This window comes from Callorhinchus milii, unplaced genomic scaffold (genome assembly GCF_018977255.1).
Source record: "Callorhinchus milii isolate IMCB2004 unplaced genomic scaffold, IMCB_Cmil_1.0 Scaffold14, whole genome shotgun sequence".
NCBI classification, from domain to species: domain Eukaryota; kingdom Metazoa; phylum Chordata; class Chondrichthyes; order Chimaeriformes; family Callorhinchidae; genus Callorhinchus; species Callorhinchus milii.
The window spans coordinates 10,060,275-10,079,069 of NW_024704755.1; the positions used below are offsets into that span (position 1 = coordinate 10,060,275).

Sequence of the window (18,795 nt, forward strand, 5' to 3'; positions counted from 1 at the left end):
TAGAGACAATTCTAATGTGCATGAAGCTTACAAAAGGACACATCTAGTATTCCACAGCAAGAGTCATAGGTTTTGATTCAATTTTGCATAAATGTTCAAACAGAACAAATGGTGTTTCAGCGTGTTACATAAATTGTACAGTATGAAGGTAACATTTTAAATACTTTTTTTTAGAAAACAAAGGAATAAGTCAGGATATTTCAGATAATAAGAGAACAAGTTGGGTTTTCCTTCAGATGTAGTGTTATAACCTTTGCACAACACCAGCCTAGAATATATTTTAAGGGAAGAGCAAATCCAAGCATTGAGATGACTTCACGAAATAATGCAATGAAACTTAAGTAGTAGAATTTTGCAGTTGACAAAAGCAATAAATTGATGTCTAACGTAAAATTTAAACCTAGTCTTTAATGGAATATATCATGGAGAGCCATAAATGCAATATGTTTTCCCATTTGTGGCACTGGTCATAATTCTGTTGTGATCTTATCTTTCACCAGTTATCAAGTTTCACTCAGGGGATATGCATCATGGCTCATAGCTCCTCAATATTTCACTGCATATTGTAAGGGGAACACATTAATCATATGTAATATTTTTTATAATATTTAGTGTATATATATGACCAAGAAAGATCCAACATGACTCAACATTCCTACCATTTTTAAAGTGCTTTTCTGGAACACGGAATCATTCTAAATAAAAGCACAGAATACTACGAATTACCACTTATTTAATATGGTTGCCTCATGCACATAAACATTGCTTCTGATTGACTACAAATATATAATTGTAATAATGCTATACAATTACATCCCTGTGACTGATCTTTTATCAGTCAGATCCTGACAGACACTCAAGTTTTTTTGACTATTAAATAAGGAGAATCAGTTAAAAAAGGCAGCTAAAATGAGAGAGTCAGTAACATTTAAAATCAAAAGAATTAAGTGTATGCACGTTGATTAAAGGAAATAAGTCAGTTGTCTTCTTGTTCATCATATATCAAGTGTATGCCTGCAGCTCTATATTGAATAGAGTAGTATACACAACACTCAGTAGTCCGTTTAGCTTATCAACCCAATTTGCCATTAGATTCTTTTTATGTAATCGGAGTATCTCTAAGTCTACTGAAGTAGTGAAACAAACTTTACTGGATGAGTGGCAATGCTAGAATAAAGGAAGCAGTTTTCCACTTCAAGCTTTTGATATTTCATTTAATTCAAATAAAACCCAATACTGACAAAACGACCACCCTTATTATAAAGGGCATTTTAGTGTTAACTGTTTTAAAACTGCTTTAATTTTAACTGCTTTAATCAATAAAGTATTATTTCATTTTAAAACACCTCATTTTAACATGCTTTAAATATACTGTAAGATGCTTTAACATGCTTTAAGTATACTGCTGTTGATTCAATTTCAATTGAAGAAGCTGTCAAAAGTTTTGTGATGATTTGAGTTCAAACAATTTTGAAAAGTTGAGTCCACTGTATTGCCACATCCATACGTTCTGGTCATGAAGACAGCTGATGCTTTTTCTTTGGTAAGCCACTCAATGGTAAGCCACACTGTATGTGAGGATAAAATACCTGAGTTAATTCATTCCTAAAGCAAAAACAAAATAATTCCTAGGTCTTTCCTTTTCTTTAAGGCATTAAAGTCATACCCCCACATACTCAAGAATAAGATTAATTTGAAAAGAGAATAAAGATAACCTTGGGTGTTCCATCCTAGAGTGGCTACACATTTAACTGGTTTGATCCGTAGGTTGTTCATTGGTTTGACATTGTTGGTTTGCCTCAGGGGAGGTTTCAGTGGCAGATTCCTGATTTTGTTGTTCTTGATCGGAGGAACTTTCAGGTTTGTGAGATCCATCCACCACACCACCTTTACTCGTAGTACAGCCCATTCTCCTTCTGCTTCTTGGAATGGCTTGACAGGCGTTCAGATCTGCCAAACTTTTGTGTGTATGATATCAGCTAAGCCTGTAGCAGGACTTCTGAATACTCTTTGCTCCTTCGCAGCTAGATATTGCATCTTTTTGTTGTTTCAGGTGAGCAAGCCAGTGTTCCTATAGTAACAGGTAACATTGTCTATCAAACACAGCTTGAGGTAGACGTCTTAGCAACTGAAACTAAGCCAAACTGCACTGGCTTGCTTTTGCACCATGACTTCCAATTAATAAAACACCTGTTCAGGTTCATTGGGTAACATTTTCCTCAGTCTAAAGCATAATCTGTTTAATTTTAACCAGATGATGTGTTTAATCCAAGATCTATATGTAAACAATCACCAGTTGTTTGTTAGCCAAGTGTCTAAATTGGGTCTATGGCAACTATAGAATTAGTGGCACTGCTATGCAACAATAATAGAACCAATTTGTTCTTATCAATACACTGAATAAGTTCTGACTTGGAACAACAATCCAGTATCAACACAAGTTTGCACTGATGGAAATAAGTGTTTATGATTTGAATACGTCACTGTAAAGGAATGTTTTATGGAATATGTTTGATAGCTTTTAGGCTTTTCATATTTTAATCCAAAAAATGCAACTAGTTCAATTAACATTTGTATCCACACACTCACAATGACACACGCATATGAATAAAGTTCAATTACAGGGCAAGAGAGAATAGAAGTAATTTCCTCACAAAGATTGTCGTGTGCAAACAATGCAATAATTTATTTCCCTAGTGGAACATAAAGTCATGGCATTATGTGTTGACAAATAAAATGTTTGCCATTTTCAATAGCCATGGTGCATTAAAATAAGATAGAGTGCTCCACGTTAATTTGGAATTTAAAGCACGTATGTCCATTTTGCTCACCAAATTAAAGCCTGTTTCAAAACTTAAAAAAAGAACGCAGTCGCACTACATTAAATGCATGCTAGATGGTGCTAGATAGTGTCATTGCTGGAAACTGTCCCCACCTCTTTCTGCAGAATAGCTGACTGGATAACTGAATGATCAACCAGTGTTCATAAAAAAATAATAATCCTGCAATGCATCTGACATAACAGCTTTCACGTTAGGAGAACATTTCAAAATGCTTCACAGGATATACAGTAAAGCAAAACACATCAAAAGGTTTAAGATTCATTACTGAATGGAGTACATAACTCATGGTTTGATGGCATCATCACGTCTTATTATGTGAAAAGAATTACATAGATACATACAGCACCATTTGGCCCAACTAGACCACGCTGGTGTTTATAGACCGCATGGGTCTCCATGCTTCTTAATCCCCTCTCTTACGCCCCTCTAATACCTTCTAATTAAGGTTGTATACTCCTTCATATCATATACAAATAGAATGATGTATCGAATATGTCCTAATCAATAGCATTTCTGCATAAACACAGATGGAATTGTTTTGATTTGGCACGTGAGTGTGATAATAATAATATAATAATCCTTGCATTTGATATATCGCCTTATCACGTCTTCGCGACATCTTAAAGCGCTTCACAGAATATACTGTGATATATGATATGCACAAGCTTATGAGTTTATCAGCATAAATTATACAGGAGTTTGTGCACACTACATTTCCCCTCCCGGAGTTGCTCTAGTGCTAAGGCTTTGTTCTCTGCTATTCTCTTCACCAAGTACTTTAATGAAGAAACACGTCAAAACAAAATATGCTCTATAATTCTTTCTTTGGCTTGAAAAACTATGCCTCTAGCAAGCAGCAATACATAAAAGGCTGAATGCAGAGCAAAGTGTTTAAAGGAGAACAAAACAATGCTTCTGTTGTAGAATGGCTCAGGCCCCAGGATCTTGCTCAGAGAGATGTATAGAAGGTCACAATGATTCAGGAGATGCCCTCAAACATAGAATCTCACCAGATGTTATGCTAACTGCATATTTAACCTTTTGTTGATTGCCAAAGACAACAAAAACAACAGTTCACAAGTATACATATAGAGATACTGCACAGAAACATGCCAGGTACACCACCCCACCTATGTCCATCTTCTATACCCTTTGCCCTCATGTATGTAGCAGGTTTCTTCTTAAATACATTGATGCTTATTAGCTTCAACCACAGCTTCTGTCGTGAGTTCCATATCCTCACTAGGAGGACATTTCAGAGACATCGCATCTTCAAATAACTCACTGGGGGGGGCTTTCCTTCAGAAGGCAACACACAAGGGTCCAGTGCATAGATCTCTTCAGTGCCATGTGCTTTATAAGCTCCTTTGTTAGAATTCTGACTCCACTTTTCAGGATGCACAGGCTCCTGTCTGTAAATAGCAGGGACATGAGGGACCCCACAGTATCTTTGTCAGTAAAATTCAGGTCTGGCTTTTCTCCCACTTTCCCTGTGTGATCTGAGACCACCCAACTCTCACTCTGATAATGCTTGTGATTTAAAACTACGTGCAGATCTTTGCCAGATATTTCCCATTTCACATTATACATTTACTGAGCAATTCAGTTGCGACTTTACAGTATTACCCAAAGATTACTCTGCAAGTTGCTATGTATTTGTTAAATGGTAAGAGTACACAAGGCTATCCTTGCAACTGTATAAACAGGTTGTGTCATGTCACAAGGCTTACGTAGGATTAGGTTGGCCAAGTAATTCTATTCCCAGTTTAGATAGAAACTGCAGTTACTGGCATTTTCAACTTCAGATCAGCCTCAGCCACGAAACTCTGCTAACTTTTTCTTTGAACTGGTCTCCCTCTAATGGATTAAATCTCAGCCACGTCATTTTATAGCTTTCAATTCCATAATATTTGTTTTATCCGCACTATCATTCGGGGTGTTAAATATCTGTATGGATTAAGGTGTGTAAATGTTACAGCCCTAGTCATATTCATCTTACATATGTTGAAATGATCAATTCCTGTCTCTGAGGAACCGATTATATCATAAGATCATGCACGATTGGTTTGGAAGGCCCTTCGGCCCATCTGATCTCGTCCTTCCAGAATAATCCCCCACCATCGTCCTTTACCAGCATCAAGCTGTTTTTTTTAAAAATAAATCCACGTCCTCTCTTCAGCCACGCTTTCTGGTAACCTGCTCCAGTTGATTAATTACTTGTAGTTGAAGAAGACACTCCTTGGTGTCTGTCCTGAAATTGCTCTTTGTAACTATAAACACATATTCTTTTGTTTTGCTGTATTGGTGCATCTGGATTTTTGCAGTTCTGAATATCTACTTTCCAGACGCACAATGCTTTTCATTTCTGTTATTTGCAGACACGGTCACACCCTTTTGGCTATGAGTGCTGTGTTGGGAGCTGAATTCATGGGCTGCTTGATTGATTCAGCAAAACCTGTTTGACACATCGCTAGCTCTGCAAAGGATATCGAGATCATTGCAGAATTTTTCCTATTTGAACCAACTGAAGCATCGGTCCTGAGTGGTATATTGTTTTTCAACTGAACGTATTATTAATAAAATCTAATCTACTGCCCTCGTTATTTGCTATATCTGAAAGAACCTAAAAATCATGCCATTAAGATGCACGTTTGTTTCTTCATGTCATCACTGTATACTTTTCTCTACAGGCATACCTTTCAATTAAAAATTAAGGAATGAGCATTTTGTGACTGACTTGTTTTTTTAAATAACAAATTAAAGTTTCATACTTTACAGGTTCTTTTTAATTGTGCAATTACTCTCCAAACATGTTATTCTACCACCCACAATGCCTTGGAGTGAGGATGAAGGGTATAATGATTTTCAATCCACAACAATGGTGTATCAAGTAATTTATTTACTCCAACCATAAACCACCACCCTGGTACAGTTCCCTGGATCCTTTTATACTTCCTGCTTCTATTTCATTGACTCTTTCTTAATTGCCTTTTACTTCTTAAAGACATAGGGAAGCAGACAGGCTTATTGATTTTAAACATTTAAATGGGATCGAAAAAATGAAGCAAGAACAATACAATAGGATGTAACAAGACAATTGAACAAGCCACAAAACCCTGCTTACTACTCACAAAACTCTGCTTACTACCCACGAAACCCTGTTTACCACTCACAAAACTCTGCTTACTTAATAGAAGTTTTCAAAATGATGAGGGATTTGATAGGGTGAACAAGGAGAAACTATTTCCACTGGTGGGTGGTTTGGTAACCCAAGGACACCAATTTAAAATAGTTGTTAAAAGAAACAGAGGGGAGGAGAAATTTTTTCACGCAGCAAGTTGTTTGGTTCTGGAATTCATTGCCTGAAAAGGTGATGGAAGCCGATTCAGTAACAATTTTTAAGAGAGAAGTAGATAATTATTTGGGGAGGACAAGTTTGCAGGGCTTTGGGGAGAGAGCAGGGGAGTGGATTTATTTGGATAGCTCTTTTCAAAGAACCAGCACAGACACGATGGGCTGAATGGCTTCCTTCTGTGCTGTATAATTCTAATATTCTATGATTCTATGAAGAAGACATAGGTTTAGAATTACTAAGGGCAGTTTTAGGACAGATACTTGGAGGATTTTCTTTACCAGAGGGTAATCAACAACTGGAACGTTTTGCCAGTAAGGTTAGTTGAGGCCAGAGCGCTGGACTCATTTAAAGACAGTGTGATGCTGCAGTGGGAGGTCGGAAGGGTAGATGTTGTGAAAGTGTTCTTATCAAATTTAAGAACATATATGAATATAGTTATTCATAATTGAATAAACAGAAATATTTCAATTTTGTAGTCCCATTAGCTGCAAAAATAGAATTATAAGAATCAGATTTTATATTTCCCTGACATCTGAGTCAGAATGTGTGAATGGTCGTTTTGTTGGGCAATTAAAGCTTTTCTTCTTCTGAGTTTCTGCCAAAGTAATCTTTGTGTAATTATGCACAAGCCCTCTTCTGTGATGGAGTATGCAGTTCAGCTATTATTCCAGGTGAGGACAGCAAAGAATATGCAACCAGTAAAACTGGGTTTTTAATATATTGAACTGCGGGTTAAAGACTTTTGCTGGCTAGTGCAAAGTATTTGTACCAGTCATTTTCCTTTGGGAGTCATGTCACAGATATGCAAAGTGTACGAAAGTGATACATTATTCTTCTTTGCCATTGAGCATGCTTTTGTTTGCTGGTGACCTTAACATGGTACAAGTGAAAAATAATATATTTCAATATAAGAAGTACATACGCTCACACATGTGTCATGGAAAAGATGGAGTTTCTGAGACTTTATAAAATGATTTGGACACGCAAACAGTTTTTAAGAACCAATAGTGCTGTGGGAAGAAGATCCAGCAATGTTCATGGGACATGAACTTTGGTTCCCAGTGAGATTCGTGTTCTGTGCTATAACTGATATCTGAAGTGTTCCAATGATAGAGCAGTTGGTGAGGTGTAAATATTTTGCCTGTGCCAATGATCGGGTCAAATTAAGGTTAAATTGTTCTGGATGTTCTGTGCCAGCTCTGGATAGACACACACACACACATTTCAAAATAGCCATAGAAGTTGAACACAAGAACCTCTGTACCATCTTTTAGATTAAATATTAAAATGTCAGCTGGCATTTTTGGGTAATTTAAAAATTTGCTACTTAAACACAGATGATTTTTATATTATATTCTGACAGCAGTGGAGCTAATTTGATAAGGGGGGAAATTCTGCCCCAAAAATGTGAAGATATTTCAGTGATGATTGTTACGCTTTGTGAAAGCAACAGTCTAAAAATTGACATGAAAGGTAATTTTACATGATGTGAAAACAAAATAAAAATAAATGCTGTGAAATCTGGTGGAGTCACACTGCCACACAGGTTAATATTCACTGATTCTGAGGAGTGACTCTGGGTATGACCAATTCAACCATATAACTCTTTGTTAATCACCGTGCGGTAACCATTATGGTACTTAATATGATTTATCCAGATAAGTAGCAAACATTTGGTGATCTAATTCTTGCTTCATGGTCTCTGATGTTTCAGATCAGGATTACTTTGGGAATCTTAATAGGATTTACTTAATTTGCTGCAACCAAAATATTGTGTTTTAAATAGGCCTAAATTTTTGGAAAATATTATTTTTCCCTCTGTCTGGAAAGGAACTGAATTAAAAGTGATCAATTTTAGAACCTTCAGCTAGTTTACCAGAAACTGCTCCAGATTTTTTAATAAATAATCCTGTGTTTGACATTGTGCCTTTCACGTCTTGAAGTGCATAGTCCAGGCTCGACTATGCAAACGCTCTGCTTGTCGGCCTTCCCAACTCCTCCCTCCACAGGCTACAGATAATCCAGAACTCTGCAGCCCGTGTCCTCTCCCGCACCAAACTCCATGACCCCATCTCCCCCATTCTCGTCCGACTCCATTGGCTCCCTATCCTTCAGAGGATCCAGTTCAAGATCCTGGTCCTCACCTACAAAGACCTCCATGGCCTCGCCCCACCCTACCTCTGCGACCCCCTAACCCCCTACCAACCCGCCCGCTCCCTCCGCTCAACCGGCTTCAGCCTGCTCCATGTCCCCAACCCACCCGCCCCACCATTGATGGGAGAGCCTTCAGCCACTCTGCCCCCAACCTGTGTAATTCCATCCCCCAATCACTCTGCCTCACCCCCTCCTTAGCCTCCTCCAAGTCCTGCCTCAAAACCCTCCTCTTCGACCATGCCATTGGTCACCCCCTTCCGCGCCCCCTCCCTTCTCCCCCCCTGACCGCAGCTCGGGTCTGAAATGCTGTACACTGTCCAGCGTCTTGGGACATCCTCCCGACGTGAAAGGCGCTATACAAATGTAATTTTGTTGCTGTTGTTGTTGCTTCACATACTGTAAAGTGTACTGACCATGTATTTTGTGAGCATTTCTTGCTCTAGAAGTAAGATAATCCATCGGCCATCGAACCATCGAAATTTATGCCTAGCTCCAAGTGAAGATCATGATCTGTTTAAAAATGTGGTACCCCACAGATGCCACAACAACATTAATGGCAGCTGTACTGCTGTCTCCAGAATTACAAAATGAATAATAGATAACATTACAATTTACACTTATATAATGCCTTTCGCATCAGGATGATGTCTCAAGGCACATAACAGGCCACTCAATTCTCCATTTCTCCATTTCTTCAGTTTTTTTTAGTTCACAATCTTATAACCACTCACAAAACACACAGTCAGTATAGTTTAGTATAGTCAGTTTACAGTATATTCTGTGAAGTGCTTTGGGATTCCCTCCTGACCTGAAAGGCACTGTACCAAATGTAAGGATTACAACCCTCTGTAACCTCATAAATTCAAGAAATGGTGTATTCTTCCATACAACAATGTGGAATTTGTTTTATAGGCTTTGCAGATAGAATTCTCATATGCAAATGCTTGAGGCATTCTCATTGACTTCAAGAAGGCCTTTAACATAGTCTGGCAGTGAGGACCATTTATAAGAATCAGAGAATCTGAACGTGCCTGCCAACAAAATACGAACTTGCACAACATGCATACAAATGAACAGAGAGTTCTGTAAGAATTAATAAAGAATTGACAGCATTTTTTCCCATACAACTATTGGAGTTCATTATGGCTGCTTGTTTTCGACAGACTTCTTCACTGTAACTCACAATTTTTTTGTGTGAATGAAACAACTGAAGAAATGGAAAAACATTGCTTTGGAAATCATTGCAATAGATTTCCTAATAATCATTAAATACTGGTCAAAACACAGGAGGATATGTATAAATAGCTGACACATGTCAATCACAAAAGTCATAAATATCAATATGCCACAACATTTCTTTCATTCAGTCTTAGCAATATAGTCAATTCACTTTACAGTATATTCGGTGAAGCGCTTTGAGATGTTTCGAAGATGTGATAAGACACTCTATCAAATGCAAAGATAATTATATATACTATCTAGGCAATCAGGAACTGGGACATGTTACTTGATTTTAATATCTTGGTGAATAGCAACTTCTCAAAGCGTGTTGTAGAATTACATAGAGTGATACGACATGAAAACAAGCCATTTGTCCTGACTAATACTTGATTGATACAACTGCAATATCTTCTACCAAACTAATATCCACATCACTCACTGCTCACACAAACAAATATACTTTGGGTGAGTCACCCTAGCTATATAGTGACCTATGTTATCTGCACTCAAAATCTAAACGTTATATAAAAATAGATTCCACAGGTAAACCCATAAAACCCACCATTGTGGTATCAGATATAGTGTAGATGGAAGAAGAGATGCAAAAGGAATCCAAATAATATCTGGGAGCCCAACATTGGTAAAGGAAAAGGAATCCTTACTTGAAATACAATAGAACACAATATCCCCACCACACACACACACGCACACCAGCCACAACACTCAAGAGTCATGCCCTCAGCCCTTCCTGACCTCACAGTCTGAGACATGGAATGAATGCTTGCAAACACTTGGCACAAAGAGTAAACTATTCAGATTCTCCTCGTCTGTCTGTTGCATTACCAATCAAAGAATTTTCGCTTCACAGAGTGTCATATGCCTGGGAAGAGGGATCAGCTCGTGTACTGTCCCGCACCAGGCTTCGCGACCACATCACTCCCACCCTCGCTCGCCTCCACTGGCTCCCCATCCCCCAGAGGATTGATTTCAAGATCCTCATCCTCACCTATAAGGACATCCATGGCCTTGCTCCCTCCTACCTCTCTGACCTACTATCCCCCTACCTACCTGCCCGTACCCTCCGTTCCTCCGGCTCCGGTCTGCTCCACGTCCCCCGCCCCAATCGCCCTACCATCGGTGGTCGGGCCTTCAGCGTCTCAGCCCCCAGGCTCTGGAACTCCATCCCCCAGTGCCTTCGCCTTGCTTCCTCTCCTCTTTCAAGGCCGGTCTCAAAACCTTTCTCTTTGACCGAGCCTTCAGCTCCCCTCTCGACTCTCTTCCCCCTCCTCGCTCCCTCCCTTCCCTCCCCTCACCCTGACCATTTCCCCCCTCCTCGCTCCCTCCCTTCCCTCCCCTCACCCTGACCATTTCCCCCTGCTCGGGTCCTGACCCAACTGTGCAGCGTCCTCCTGACGTGAAAGGCGCTTTATAAATGGAATCATGTTGTTGTTGTTGTCTTGTCAATCAGTAGGAAATGGTATATTACCACTTGCACATCCTTGTCTTGTGCAGTTTAGGTACCTCACCAGTCAGACCTTTCTGGGTTTCTCAACAGGTGTATTGGAGCTTCAGTATCTTTGTTGCTGCTCCACTCAGTAGGTCAAATAAACAGAGCTTTTTTCTTCACAAACTCCATTCCAAACAATGATATTTTATAGCTCTTAACCCAAAAAATAAATTATTAGCTACTGACTTCCCTTTTTACTCTACGACAGGATAAAATGGAATGCTTCATGTACCTTTTTAACTGAATACTTGTAATGAGTAAACTCATTATAATTATTTCGCCATTGAGTTCTTTGCGTTCGCTGCATGAAATTGATGAACAAGAGTTAATGATGTAAGCTGTCATGTGAGGGGGCTGTGTTGTATCTCTAATACCTTTCTGTTTCAAGTGCCTATGTGTTTACACTGTGTAAGTAGAATAGGGGCAGCTTTGTGCCAGTAATTTGGGAGTGTGTTATTCACTTCTATCAAATGTTAATTTTCGTACCTTTGGGAATAATAATAATAATAATAATAATAATCCTTGCATTTGATATAGCGCTTTTCACGTCGGGAGGACGTCCCAAAGCACTTCACAGAACACACTGTAAAGTGAATTGACTGTATATTTGTGGGCGAACGCGGCAGCCAATTGCGCACAGCAATGTCCCACAAACAGTCGTAGATTGAAAATGACCAATTTATTATTGTTTTTGGAGGGATTATTATTAGGCGTGTGGAGTAAGGAAACTTGCCCAAGGTTTCACCCTGACCTGCCTGGAATTGAACTCAGGTACAAAGGTTGAACTCAGGTACTAAGGTATATTGTTTTTGCATTGTGTAAATTTTGTTCAAAACCAAAAAATCTCATTAGTCAGTGTCGGATAATATCCTGGAATGATTTCCCACAGGGAAACATATAAGTACTTGTATGTGTTGTAGGATCTGTACAAAAGATTTGTCTGTAAGTATTTTTTCTTTTAGAGTGCAGGTAATGAATCCTAGTTCAAATAACCTCTAATTCCTCCCTTGTTTAGTGCTCAACAAAGTGACAGGAAAGGAGTAATAGGGTGAAGTTAAGGCCAGTCTGCCCAATAATTATTGGTTAGATTTGGTTTTCAGCTACTTCGATGGTAGCCATTACTACCCACAATTATCTTATGATGCAAAATGAAGTTTAAATACCACCTAGGATCTTATTTTCCACACACACCACAAGCAAGCTGCTACATGCAAACTCCAACCTTACTATGTTCATATGATTTTGTTAGCAGAAACCGTCTGCCTTGTTTGGCTACAAAAACAGTGAATATACTTGTAAATACCTGTGAAGCACTTTGAAACTTTTTTATTAATTCAGATACAGTAATATTTCCAAATATATGATTCCCATATGCTATACTAATGTTTAATGAACCTAATAGACCGTATGCATATTCCAGTCACAACAGACATCCTGCAATGTCCTTATGGGAGACGGGGTGTACTTTAGCCTAAAGGATCATAATAATTAGCAGAAGCTCTGTGACTGAGGTTGTGAACCCAGACACTGAGAACAGCAGCATACAAAGCTTTACAGATGAAGACGTCATCTTACGTTCTGGTTAAGATAGTTCAGTCATACTTTTTCTTTGTTACAGCAGGAGTCAGTTTTTCTTTGAATCTATATAGCAGTTGTCTTAATGGAAATGCATTGCACAAAGAATGATATAGGACTATGGTTGAAACAAAAAGGGTGACATGTACAACTTTAATTCTGGTCAACCATGCAAGGAGCCACAGTAACAATGCAGTCCCAGTCACGAAAAACATGCCAGGAGACTTGTTACATGCATTTTATTTTTGGAACTATTTCTGAGCATTAGTGCAATCAACAGACTTGTTAAACGCTTGGCAGTGGGTTAGGGACATCAGTTGCATTGAATCACCATCTGTTTTGCCCGGCAGAAACCAAAATGATAAAAAATAATAATAATCCTTGCATTTGATACAGTGACATTGAGATATCTCAGAATAAATTGTAAAGTGAATCGACTGTATATTTTGTGGGCAAAAATGTCAATGATATTTATTTTTAGTTTATTGGAAAAAATTTACTCGTAAAAGTCCTGTAGCTCAGTGGTTAGAGCACTCGCCTTGCAAACGAGACACCTGGGTTCAATTCCAGGCAGAGGGCGAAACCTTAGGCAAGTTTCCTTACTCCACACGCCTAATAATAAAACAAAACAAACAATAATAAATTGGTCATTTTCAATCCACGACTGTTTGTGGGACACTGCTGTGCACAATTGGCTGCAGCGTTTCGCCCACAAAATATACAGTCAATTCACTTTACAGCATATTCTGTGAAGCGCTTTGAGATGTCTAGAAGACGTGAAAAGCGCTATATCAAATGTAAGGATTATTATTATTATTACAGACAAATATGTTTTACTGATACAGATAAATCATTTCTAAATAAAGATTCCAATTAATATTTCCTTAACAGAAATTTCTATCATTAAACTATGTCAATGAATGCTCTTATTTTGACAAAATTAGAATTTGTTTCAAAGACATTTTACTGCAATTCAGAAATTCTAAGTTAAAGAAAGTTGCTGGTACATCTTTATCGATGTATATGGAGATTCAAATGGATGTTAAATATCCCAGGGTAATATTTTGAGTGATCTTCCTCAACCACATCAACCAACTAACAGATTAATTGTTTATTGATGTTTACCGATCATTGTTTGCTGAATCGCTTCCACAGCTTCCTTTTACGACTTAAAATAAATCATTGTGTGATGTAGCCTACAGTACTTTGAAACTTTTGACTGTACATTGCATGGAACCAATAATTGACCTGAGAACAACAGCTGATTGTATTGAAATTGAAAGCAAATTAATTTCACAACGTTTTTGTAAAGGGTAGTGACTGCATATATATGAGCTGCTTTTATCCTCTATCATTGAACAAAAATAAGTTCTGGATTCTGATGCAAAGTACATGCACAGCAGCCACCTCGAAGTTTCATTGAAGTTTAACTTATATCCTTCAATTGTGCCACACTGTCTCTGTGTTTTATCAGTCCTGAACCTTAACTTTTCTGTCTGTTCCTTGAACACGATTGTCAGTCTCTCCTTCCATCTGCAACAATGAATTCACTGATCCCTGTGCAGTTGGTACACTGTGGTTTGATGATAAGCAGTGTTCCTGGGAATTTATTAACTGAATCACACAGAATTTTACAAAAGCTAGGCAACCCAAGTATCCCAGTGAGGTGAAGTAAAACACTGTACTCTAATATTCATGTGAAAATGATTCTTTTTTATACGTTTTGTTACAATTTTATGGGAAGGCCTATATACCAGAAGCTCCCTATAAAAGATGTGAAAACACTTTGAATAGAGAAGTAGGCAAAAGAGATTTAGCTATTTTCCCTTGGGATTCACCTTACATTTAACACTGTAAATACGTTCCTTAAAAACAATTCGATGTATTTCTATGTCTTCATTCGTTTGAACAAAATCTGCTAGTTTTCACAACTTCTTGACATGTTTTAGGTTTTACATTTTTGAATTCTCTGTTAGCCAAAGATTTCACCCAGTCTCAGTGCTAAAGACCATATTATAATGCAAGGATTATTATTGTTATCTTAACATTTACGATCATGTAGCATTTTGTGGATACTTATTTAATACAGTCTCAATTTGTGGGACCCATTCTCCAGTTCATAAAAAGAATTGGCCTCCAAATTCAGATTGAAGAAGTTCCCACAGTTTTGCACCCTCTCACCTTTAAGATAAAATGGTCTTATACAGGGTAAGACTGGGAGGAATTCGAGGTGTATGGGTGAACTATGATGTAAGTACTTTCAGTATGTCATATATTTGATTTGGTGCACTTTTTCTTAACTTCAGTCGATTGCCCTTTGCTGGATGCTTTCTGTGCAGATTATACGACATATAGAATTTGAAGTCCGTCTCTTAGAGCTGTACTACATAAAGGAACAGCACTTTAAATTGTGTTGACTTCAGCATTACTGACAGTGTTAATATTAGAGGACACACCTACCTCATCATCCTTCACAGGTTCCTTAAGGCATTTTGGAGCAGGTGATATCATCCCATTCTGCCACGACCCGTCTAATAATATTTGGTTGAGTCTTGTTTCACTGTTGGAAAAATGTCACTGCCCTTGGCTATAAGCAGGGTCTCCAGCATATACAGTACAAAGAAAATTGTACATCAATGTTTTTTATGAACTAGGTAAGTGGCCACGATTTGACTTTTATGTTAACAGCATTAAAAAAATTCCCAATCATTGTTTCGGTGTAAATTAGCTATTTTGAAGTTAGACTATTAAGGGATTGAACTCATTTTCAACTCTGTCTTGCATATAAATTTTTAAACATTCTGGATGTAAATTCAGTCGCTGCTGAGTGCTGGATTTGGGGGAATATTTAGCAACAGTTCTCAGAATCTGTTTTGCATTTGAAGATTTTTAAATCTTCACAAAGACACAAAGCAGTCCATCCTCTATTTAAATGTAACGAATGGATACCTTTCCTTTTGCATTCAAAACTTTAGTTTTGATGATACTTAATACTTTATTTCAAAAATGATGAGAAAGTAAATACTAATGTTGCATAAAGATAAATACAGTACTGATGTCTTTGCTGCAGCTCTTTTTTAAAAAAATGAATAATGTTTCCTTAAAACATTTTGGGACATATGTGCATGTGAGCGCCAGGAAGATCGAAGGCGAACTAGATGGACCTTGGTCTTTTTTTGTCCAGCATTTCTTATGTTCTTATGTAACATTAGTGCCTCATGTACACATTTCCCCACAGGCCAGAGCTGATCCTATGAAAAAATCCATTATGTTAACATTATTTATTTCTTTGGAGCTGGCAGCATGATATTTGCACGCTGATACTTCTGCGCTTTAACCTAGGTGTGGGACTTTGTTATAATTATGATGTCAAAGACTGAGGGTCAGTCTCTTAAAAGTACAAAATGTATGCTTCTATCCTTGATCTCCACCATGAGATTGCTTATATCTTTAAATAAGTAATATTAAAAACTATTTATTTTGTCCTGGAGCAAACTGCTTTAGCTCTACTCCACCCACAAGAAAAGGCATTTTATGTTTGTTTATTAAAAAACTTTTCTTCCCAGTCCCAAATAATTATTCCTCCTGTAATGTTCCTAACAGACTCCAACAATACGAAACCACATTGCATTTGCTGTGAATTTGTTAATAATTGTGTTTATTAAACTCCTCTTCAACCATGCCATCAGCCACCCCCCTTCCCCTCCCCCCCCCTCCCCCCCCCCCGACCCCAGCTTGGGTCTGAAATGCTGTACTCTGTTCAGTGCCTTGGGACGTCCTCCTGATGTAAAAGTCGCTGTACAAATGTAATCTTGTTGTTTTTGTTGTTGTTTACGACTTCATTATTAAGACACAAGTTGGAGGATATGTGTGGGTTGCTTGGCTATCATTTTCTGCAGCTTCTCATTCATTTGCTTAACTTTTCTTAAATGCTGTTTAGAAATCCTGTGCTAGGAATTGAAGATCTGATAATTTTACTGCTTGGCTACTAGCTTGCAGAAAACTGTGTTTACATTGGCACATTCTGAAGTGTTTTAAGACAGCAGTGAACGATTACTGGCAGTGAACTAAAAAATACCAATTTACTTAATTATTCAATTTTAAATGTATTGATACTGTGTAGTACATCTGAGAGCAACTCATAAGTTTTGCACATGTTAATTTTAAGTTGCTGATGCTTGGAAATGTTTTTCAAAGCATAATTCCCTGAAATAACAATTCTACAAATATAGTTCGACTGTTGTAGACAAAGGTTACTAGTTTACATGTGTTTTTGATGTTGGAAACGGGTTACTGAACCTGACAGCAAGCACCTATTAAGCTGATTAACTGGGTTTGGATCCAATTGGGCCATGTCGAGCCTGTGGAGTTGTCGGATATAAATTAAGCTCCGAGCTGGTGCTGACGGGACAAATCGTTCATGAAAGCCACCAAGAACACAGCAACGTGGATTTTTCTGCTATAGTAGCATCTGTCAGCGAAGTGAAATGAATGGGTCGTGAAAGCACACAGACACATGACTTTGGAGACAAGAGTGCGCTAACTTGGATTGACAGAGGAGCTGTGTCAGAAGAGGTTGTGGCTCTCCAGTTACACAATCACTGAACTGTGGTAGTACGGTACTTAAAAATGACTGATCAATGCTCTGTGGCTGTGAAGGTCACGACTTCTCTGAAACCTTTTTGACACTTGCTTATTTCAATCAAATGCAAGAGATAACGTAGCCATTAGCCAACAAAAAAATTCCCGCTCTGTTTAAGACTTGACTGATGCACTGCGTTGTGTAAGGTGTGAAGCAATAGTTTGAAAAAAAGCAGCATTTTTTTTCCCCCAAATCTTGGGTGTTAACAATTGAGATCGCTTGGAGCTATCAATAATCCTGTGCTATACATCAACCAGAAGGTTTCTCCTCCATCAGCGTGAAAGTTGTGTGTGTGATTCATAACTAGGGGTCCAACATCTCAATGAGCTGTTTCTTGGATCAATATAACTCCTTCATCCTGAGCTAGTCATCTCTGGCTGCAACATTTCAACTCTGTGATAAACTGCAATGTTAATTGTTGGGGGATTTGGGACAGCCTGAAAACATGACTCAAGCTTAACACACAGCTACAGCAACAGAGATGAACCAGCCACAGAAGGCAATGCACGTCATCATTGAGAAACATTTGAAGTATCTAAGCAGCAAATTTAGTGCCTGCTCAAGGAGAGCTTTACAATGTGTGGCAGCCAAAGAACGCGGAATGATTGTGGACCACTGCATAACCTCACCATCCAGAAGCAACTGCAATTTAATGTCAACTATGAACATACCTGTGACCTGACGAAGGATGACAAGGGACTCCACCTGCCAGAAGCAGCTGGAGATGAGGTAGTAGATAGTCTGGAGGCTAGGGACAATATGATTTCACCCACCTCTCACTTCGCCCCTCAGTTTCAGTAAAATAGTAAGGATCCACAGCACTCAAACAATTCCTTGCAGAGGGCTGCCTGACTGCAGTTCAGTGAGATTCCAAGTGAAATGTGGCCTGCTCCGGGTGACTTCATGAATAGGATGCTTTGTGAGTCTCCAATGTCCTCTTTAGAACTTGCTTACTTCTTGTACAACTATCTTCTCTATTAGGACTCCTCAATATGTATGTAGTGCTGCGTATTGACAATTTTTTGTTACATACGGGCAAACACAGGACACAACCCATCAAAATGTCATGAATTTCACTAAAGTACACCTGGAAACCACAAATATAATTGCAAGCATGAATTAATTCACTCACTTTTCGAGTAATAAAGTACCTTTTTCTGCATTAACAGGGCCAACAGCATGTCAGGGTGAGCTGACCGGTAAGAAGGCCATCAATAATGAACAACAAAAGAGGTATAATGTAATGGGTACAAGAGAACAATAGGTAACTTTAATATCAGAAGTGTAACATTAACAATAACCTCCCGAAGTATTCTGATCCAAACAGAATGACCAAAAATGTAGGGGGAGAAATCCCATCTGCATCTAGATATATTCTATTGTGGCAGCATCCAGAATTTGGCAAATTGTTAAAATTCAGTCTTAACTTTGAAGTCGAATTCCAGACATTCTTAAAAGAACTTACAGATACACAATTAAGGTTGTAATTAAAAATCTG

General features: G+C 38.3%; 1 long non-coding RNA gene across 1 annotated transcript; it reads right to left on the reverse strand.

The window, feature by feature from the left end:
* Window positions 1-1,193: 1,193 nt before the first annotated feature.
* On the reverse strand, window positions 1,194-2,023 carry LOC103176091. Its single transcript, XR_487565.2, has 2 exons — window positions 1,716-2,023; window positions 1,194-1,568 (listed from the first exon to the last, which is right to left on the reverse strand). It is a non-coding gene; the product is annotated as an uncharacterized LOC103176091 (long non-coding RNA).
* Between the last annotated feature and the right edge of the window lie 16,772 nt (window positions 2,024-18,795).